The 8,631-nt window shown below is 36.5% G+C and overlaps 1 pseudogene; it reads right to left on the bottom strand.

The window, feature by feature from the left end:
- Positions 1-1,743: 1,743 nt before the first annotated feature.
- LOC143648902 (transmembrane protein 144 pseudogene) overlaps positions 1,744-8,631 on the bottom strand; it is a 29,107-nt pseudogene continuing 22,219 nt past the window's right edge.

Below are 8,631 nucleotides of genomic sequence, written 5' to 3'. Positions count from 1 at the left end.
TCATGTCCTTAAGATTCGTCCATGTTATTATATGCCCTAGGATGTCATTTCATCTTCCTGCTGAATAATATTCCATCATCTGTATATATAAATTTTGTTAATCCACCCCTCTGTCGATGGGCACTTGAATTCTTTCTATCTTTTCATAATTATGAATAATGCTGCTAAGAACATTGGTGTGAAAATGTCATGTTTTTTCACTACTTTCAATTCTTCTGTGTATATACTGAGTAGTGGTATTGCTGGGTCATAGGGCAACTTGATATTTAGTTTTTTAAGGAACCACCAAACTGTCTTCCATAGCAGCTGTACCATTATACATTCCCAACAGCGGTATACGAATGTCCCAATTTCTCCATATCCTCTCCAACATTTGTAGCTTCCCGTTTGTTTAATAGCAACCATTCTTATAGGTGTGAGATGGTATCTCATTGTACTGTTGATCTGCATTTCCCTTATAGCCAATGGAAATGAGCATCTCTTCATGTGCTTTTGAGCCATCTGTATTTGCTCTTCAGAAAAATGTCTATTCATATATTTTTAGCCTGTTTTATAATGGAGTTGTCTGTTCTTTTGTTGTTGAATTGTATGATTTCATTATGTATAGAGTATATCAAACCTTTATCCAATATGTGATTTCCAAATATTTTCTCCCATTGAGTTGGCTACCTCTTCACCTTTTTGACAAAGTCTTTTGAGGTACATAAGCATTTGATTTTGAGAAGTTCTTATTTATCTATTTTTTCTTTCATTGCTTGTGCTTTGAGTGTAAAGTTTAGGAAGCTACCTCCTATTACTAGATCTTGAAGATGTTTCTCTCTATTTTCTTCTAGGACCTTTATGGTACTGGTTCTTATATTTAAGCCTTTGATTCATTTTGACTTAATTTTTGTATAGGGTGTAGGGTAAGTGTCCTCTTTCATTCTTTTGGTTATTGATATCCAGTTCTCCCATACTCATTTATTGAAAAGACTGTTTTGTCCCAGGTCAGTGGATTTGGGGGCCTTGTTGATGACCAGACCATAGATTTGGTGGTCTATTTCTGCACTCTCAAGTGCAGAAAAGTTTTTTATTTTTGAGGGAAAAGAAAGTGTTACTATATAAAATCCAACATTAATTAATTTGCGTTAATTTTACAATGCAAGCTCTATGCTATTACATATTTTCATACTTCTTTGTCAATGAAAAAAATTTAAAACCCAAATATAAAATACAGGAGCTGACGTTGAGCTTAATTTTTCCAGTTCTCATTTAGATTTTGGGAGCAGGACCCAGACAGACACAGAATATTCCACTGTACATCGCAACAAATGTCTCAGAGATATAAAATTGTCTAAGACAAAAGTGGAAGGATTCCTGGTTCATGGCAGGCATGAGCAGAGCAGTATTGGAGAAGAGTGTCATGACATTTCATTGGATTGTTGGTCACTATATACTCTGTCCCATACTAACATTTTACTTTAGGCACAAAAGTCTTCCAAAATGAGGTTTCTTTTTTCAGCTACTTATTGGCTAGAGATATTGCAATGGCTTGGTAATTCCTTGGGACTTCTATACCTGAACTTAAGTATCTCTGAATCTAAAACTTCAGCGGGGGACAAAGAAAACTTCATGGGACTAAGAAAGTCAAAGTTTGCATTACCGCTTTCTTCATGAATTTGTATGAGTATCACTTCACTCTGATAGTCCTTGCTTTAACCAAAATATGAAACAGAGTAATACAGAAAGAAGTAACCTCTCCTCTTACATTATGTGGTGCTGCACTGTGGAAAGTTTATCCATCCAAGAATGATCATGACAGTTAATCTTTAGTTTGGTTGATTGCATGCTGTGTGATTAATGATGTGGTATCCTGAGAACATGTGTTAACTGGTATTTCACTTTTACTTATTATTATTATTATTATTTGCATGGACTAGGCACCAGGAATCAAACCCAGGTCTCCGGCATGGCAGGTGAGAACTCTGCCTGCTGAGCCACTGTGGCCCACCCCTGGAATTTCACTTTTGCTGGACAAAAATATGAAAGTATTCCGACTAATAGCCCAGCTCCAATGTAATTTAGCAGAGGTTTTGATACTTGTTTTGCATCCATTCCAAACCAGCCAAACCTTAAACTTGCTCAGCCAATTGATGCATTAAGTGATCCCCAGATTAAGATTCTGAGGCTTAAACCAGTGGTTTTCAAAATTGGACAACAGCAATGTTCCCTGTTGCCCAAATGAAGCCCCCAAGCATTGCAAAAGACCAAAATTTAGGGCAGTGCAAGATGAGATTGACCACCAATGCAACCAACCACATGGTAACACAAAGAACCCACTGAAGAAACATTCCATCACCAGTATCACATATTTTAAGTGGCACAAAATTTGAGCCAAACAAAATAACAACTACAGAAGATGAAATGAAACTAACGTTTAGATCTGGTTCTGCCTGACAGTGTGCTGGTTCACTTTAGACTGCATGTACCTTTTTTTTAACTATTTAATTTGCTTTAATACCAATTTAACAAATTCAGTAACACATATGAATTATGTTCCTAAACCCCTCTTCTCCCCATCTTTATGTAATTCTTGTTACAAATTACACACTTATATGAGTCCAAAACCATTGATTATCATTACATTTTATACATTTGCCTTTTAGATCCTGTAGGTGGTAAAAAGTGAAGTTACAAGTAAAAATACCATAGTACTGGCATTTATATTTATCCCTGTCATTATCTCTACTAGACATCATTATTTCTCATGTTGCTTCATCAATGGTTTAATGTCTTTTCTTTTCAACCTGCAGAACTCCCTTTAATATCTCTTGTAAGGTCAGTCCAGTGGTGATGAAGTCCCCCAACTTTTGTTTAATTGGGAATGTCTTATTCTGTGCTGCTTTCTTTTCTAACTTAAAGAATTTTTATTGAGAAAAATCTCCATGCACATACTTTCTATACATGGTGCACAATCAATGGCTCACAATGTCATCACATAGTTGTGTATTCATCACTATGATAATTTTTTAGAAAATTTGCATCACTCTGGAAAAAAAGAAAAAAAAAACTCATAAATACCATACCCCTTACCCATCCCTCTCAATGAACACTAGTGTTTCCATCTACCCAATTTATTTTACCTTCTTCCTTATTTATTTATTTACATCCATATTTTTTACTCATTGGTACATACCCTGGGTAAAAGGAGCATCAGACACAAGGTTTTCACAACCACACTGTCCTGTTGTAAAAGCTATATCTTTATACAATCATTTTCAAGAATCTAAGCTACTGGAACACAGTTTAACAGGTTCAGGTACTTCCAACTAGCCACTCCAATACACCATAAACTAAAAAGGAATATTTATATAATGCACAAGAATAACTTCCAGGATAATCCCTTGACTCTGTTTGACATCTCTCAGCCAGTGAAACTTTATTTTGTCTCATTTTTTTCTTCCTCCTTTTGGGCAAGAAGGCTTTCTCAATCTCTTGATGCTGGACCCTGGCTTATCTCAGGCTTTCTGCCCCATGTTGCCAGGGAGATTTGCAGCCCTGGTTGTCATGCCCATGTAGGAGGGAAGGCAGTGAGTCCCCATGCTGAGCTGGTTTAGAGAGAGAGGCCACATCTGAGCAACAAAAGAGGTTCTCTGGGGGTGACTCTTAGGCCTAATTTTAAGTAGACTTAGCCTGTCCTTTGCAGGGATAAATTTCATAGGGGCAAACACTGAGATCGAGGGCTTGGTCTATTGATTTGGTTGTCCCACTGCTTGGGAGAATATCAGAAATTCTCCAAGTGCAGAAGTTGAAAACCTACTCCCTTCTCCACCTCCCCAAGGGATCCTGCAAATGCTCATTTATTCACTCCCCAAGGCATGCTGAGATTTATAGGGGCAGCACACTAACCTGGACAAATCAGCAAAATCTCACTCCTTATTCAAGATTACATATACTTATGGTGTTCAACTAAACTGACCATAAAAGTTGCATTATGAAATCTACAACCCAAGATATAAATTTTGCAACAAATGAACATCTCTCCCTCTAGTCTCACCCAGAAGGTGAGGCTTTAAAATATGGACAATATCATCCTTTACCCAGTCTTCTAGCATACCTTAGTCCTATCCATATCAGCTTCATTCGCATCTCTAGTTGAAGTCTGATCCATTTTTCAACTTTTTAAGCAGTTCCTGTAAAGGGTACTGCTCACTTTCATAGCTTCAGAGCTCTAACCAGAGTCTCAGGTGTCAGATTAGTACCCAAAGTTTCTGGGAAAGATCATGTTATATACAAACAACTCAATATCTCAGAATTTAGAATTAACAGTTACACCTCATGAACACATATAAGAATTTACAATCTAGGACCCTATATAATTAGCCCCAACCTGATAACCTATGCTCTCAACTTTAGTTCATTGAGTTTTTATATTATAGTTAGTCCATACGATTGAGGCAAGATAGTTGTCTTTTTCCCCCTGACATTCATTCAACATACAACTCTTAAGGTTCATTCAACTAGTTCATGCCTCATAACTTCATTCCTTCTTGTGCCACTCAGTAGTCCATTGTATGTATATACCATAGTTTCCCTTTCCATTCCTCAATTGTTGTACCCTTAGGCCACCTCCATTCATGTGGATCGGGAACACTGCCACCATAAACACCAGTGTACAAAACTCCATTTGTGTCTCCACACTCAGTTCCTCCAGGTATATACTGAGCAACAAGGTTTCAAGATCACATGGCAAACCCACCCCTAGCCTCTTGTGGAACCACCATACTGTCTTACAAGGGGCTGTACCACTCATTTCTTTATCAACAGTGAATAGGTACATCTCTCTCTCCCTCTCTGCATTTTCTCCAGCACTTGGCATTTTCTTTCTGCTCATTTTTAAACCGTTTTATTCACACATCATACAATCCAGCCTAATTGTATAGACATGGCTTCACCACCATACTCCATCTGAAGACATTTCCTTTTCTTCCACACAGAATCCATACCCCTTTCCCAATCCTCCCACCTGTTGACATTTAGTTTTGGCATAATGCCTTTGTTACATTCGGTGGAAGTACATTACAATGCTACTATTGACTAAAGACCCTAGCTTACATGGATTGTACTTTTTCTCATATACCATCTATTTTCAACACCCTGCAATGCTGACATTCATTTGTTCTCACTCATGCAAAAACATTTTTTAATTTTTATATTTAATCACCATAATTGTACACGCTAGGCATTCCTAAATTATACCATATCAGTCTTTTTTAAAAAAATTTTTATTGATACAACAACATACAATCACATACATTCTTAACACACAAACATTCATACATGATGTACAATCGATGTTTCACAATATCATCACATAGTTGTATATTCATCACCATGATCATTTTTTAGAACATTTGCATCACTCCAGAAAAAAAAAGAAAAGAAAAACTCATACATACTATACCCCTTACCCCTCCCTCTCATTGACCACTAGTATTTCCACCTATCCACATATTTATTTTTTAATTTTAACATTTGTTCCCCATATTATTTATTTATTTTTAATCCATATGTTTTACTCATCTGTCCATACCATAGATAAAAGGAGCATCAGACACAAGGTTTTCACAATCACATAGTCACATTATACAATCATCTTAAAGAAACATGGCTATTGGAACACAGCTCTACAGTTTCAGGCACTTCCCTCTAGCCTAGTACACCTTAATCTAAAAAGCGGATATCTATAAAATGTGTAAGAATAACCTTCAGGATAACCTCTCTGCTCTGGTTGAAATCTGTCAGCCACTGACACTTTATTTTGTCTCATTTCTCTATTCCCCCTTTTAGTTGAGGAGATTTTCTCTCTAGCATAATCCTAGAATGCTGAGTCCCAGCTTATTCTAGGATTTCTGTCCCACATTGCCAGGGAGGTTTACATCCCTGGAAGTCATGTCCCACATAGAGAGGAGAGGGCAGTGAGTTTACTTGCCGTGTTGGCTGAGAAAGTTAGGCCACATTTGAGGACCAAAGAGATTCTCTGGGTGTGACTCTTAGGCATAAGTTTAAGTAGGCTTAGTCTATCCTTAGGGGGGATAAATTTCATAAGAACAAACCCCAAGATTGAGGGCTCATCCTATTGATTTGGTTGTCCCCCCTGCTTGCAAGAATATCAGGAGTTCTCCAAATGGGGAAGTTGCTTTTTCCCCCTTTCTCACTATTCCCCCAAGGGGACTTTGCAAATACTTTTTTATTCACTGTTCAAATCACTCTGGGATTTATTGGGGCATCACTCTAGGATTTATCAGGGCATCCCTCTGGACAAATCTACAAAATCTCATGCCCTATTCAAGGTTCCTTGTACTTAGGGTGTTCAAACTGTCCATATAAATTATATTAGGAAATGCACTAGTCAAAATATAAATTTTGTACCAAATAAACATTTTTTGCTTTAGCCTCACACATAAGGTAAAGTTTTAAAATATGTATTACCATCTATTTTCAACACCCTGCAACATTGACATTCCTTTGTTCTTCCTCAAGCAAAAACATTTTTTAATTTGTACATTTAGTCACTATCATTGTACACTGTAGGCATTCCTAGTCTATACCATCTCAGTCTTTATGATCTATCTTTCCTTCTGGTGTAGAATACATGCCCCCAGCCCTCCTACCTCTATCATTCTCATATTCAGCTTCATTTGGTGTGCTAACATTATTGTGCTATAATTAGGAAGTATTGTGCTATCCATTTCTGAATTTTTACAATCAGTCCTGTTGCACAATTTGTATCCCTTCAGTACCAATTGCCCAATCACTATCCTATTTCTATTCCCTGATAACCTGTATTCTTAACTTCAGTTCTCTAAGTTCACTTATTAATGTTAGTTCATTTTAGTCAAACCATATAGTATTTTTCCTTTTGTTTCTGACTAATTTCACTCAGCATAATGTCCTCAAGGTGCATCCACATTGTTACATTGTTCATTTATTCTGTCATACAGCTGTATAATATTCCATTGTGTGTATATACCACAGCTTGTTTAGCCACTCATCCATTGATGGACATTTGGGCTATTTCTATCTCTGAGCAATCATAAATAATGCTGCTAAAACATTGGTGTGCAAATGTCCGTTTGTGTCTTTGCCCTCATGTCCTCTGACTAGATACCTAGCAATGGGATTGCTGGATCATATGGAAATTCTATACATAGTTTCCTGAAAAACTGTCAAACTGCCTTCCAGAGCAATTGTATCATTTTACATTCCCTCCAACAGTGGATAGTTGGTTCTCTTTTTCCACGTTCTCTCCAGCATATGTCATCGTCTGTTTTTTTTTTTTAATAATGGTTTTCATGATAATGGCATTTATAAGTAATCCGTGGGTCAAATAGAAATTTTGCAAGGGAAATTAGGAAATATTTCTAACTGGATGATATTGAAGACACAAATCAATCTTTGGGGAATTCATTTAAAGCAATGCTTAGTGGGAAATTTCTTATTTTAAATCTTTTTATCTTAAAAAGTATTTAAAACCAGTAAGTAGAAGAAAGGTAAATTCAAGAGCAGAAAAATCAGTGAAATAAAAATCATGTGCAAAAATATATTAAACTCAGTTTGTTTTATTTGTAAACATTAATTAAGTTACTAAAACCTAGCTACACTGACCATGAAAAGAAAAGAACACACATATTAATATAAAAAATAAATGAAGAAAAACCACTACAGAGACTTCAGACATTAGAAACATGATAAAGGAATATTTTTAACAACTTTGTGCCAAGAAATTTGAATCTAGATGAAATAAGCCAATGATTTAAAATATACTATTTAAAAAATTTAATTCATAAGAAAAATATATTTCCATTAAAAAGAAAAACCCCAGACTTGGACAACTTAATTGGTGAGTTCTATCAAACATTTAAGAAGAAATGCATCACCAATTTTACTCAAACACTCTCAGAAAATAGAGAACAGAACATTTCCAAAATCATTTTATGTTAACATTATCACACTGATATCATAACCAGATAAATACATTTCAAGAAAAGAAAACTCTAGAGAAAACATGCCCCATGAGCAAAAATCTACCACAAAATGTTAGCAATTGAATTCATGGATATATAAAAAGGATAATATACCACAATTAAATGAGGTTTTCTGAGGCATGCAAGGTTGGATTTATATTCAAAGATCAATTTACAGGTGCGGTTGTGTGAGGGTGATGGAGTAGGGAGCTCCAGAACTCAGTCCTTCCACCAGAACAACTATTAAACAGGCAGGAACAGTCTGAAACAACTATTTTTAAACTCTTGAGGCAAGAAGAACACTGTACAGCCTGTAGGAAAGAGAGGGAGGAAGAGGTTGATCAACTACAGTAAGAAAATAAATTGCTATTTCCATGCAATGGATGACACCAGCCATCCCCAACACCACCCATCCCCCATTATTGTGGCAAGCTGCTGTGGAATTCAGTCCCTAGCTAGCTCATTGGTTACAGAGAGGGGCAAAAAATCTTTTTCTCTAAGAAAAGGGGTGGGCATGGTCAATCACTGATCATGGCTTATGATTAGGGAATTCAGATCACTGAGGTCTAGCTCTGAGGGTAGCCACTGTTTCAACACTGACTGGACGAAGGCAGTAGCACTATTG

Source organism: Tamandua tetradactyla, chromosome 10 (genome assembly GCF_023851605.1).
Source record: "Tamandua tetradactyla isolate mTamTet1 chromosome 10, mTamTet1.pri, whole genome shotgun sequence".
Lineage (NCBI taxonomy): Eukaryota > Metazoa > Chordata > Mammalia > Pilosa > Myrmecophagidae > Tamandua > Tamandua tetradactyla.
Note: the sequence above shows the minus strand (reverse complement) of the source record. Positions and strands in the feature narration are given on the sequence as shown.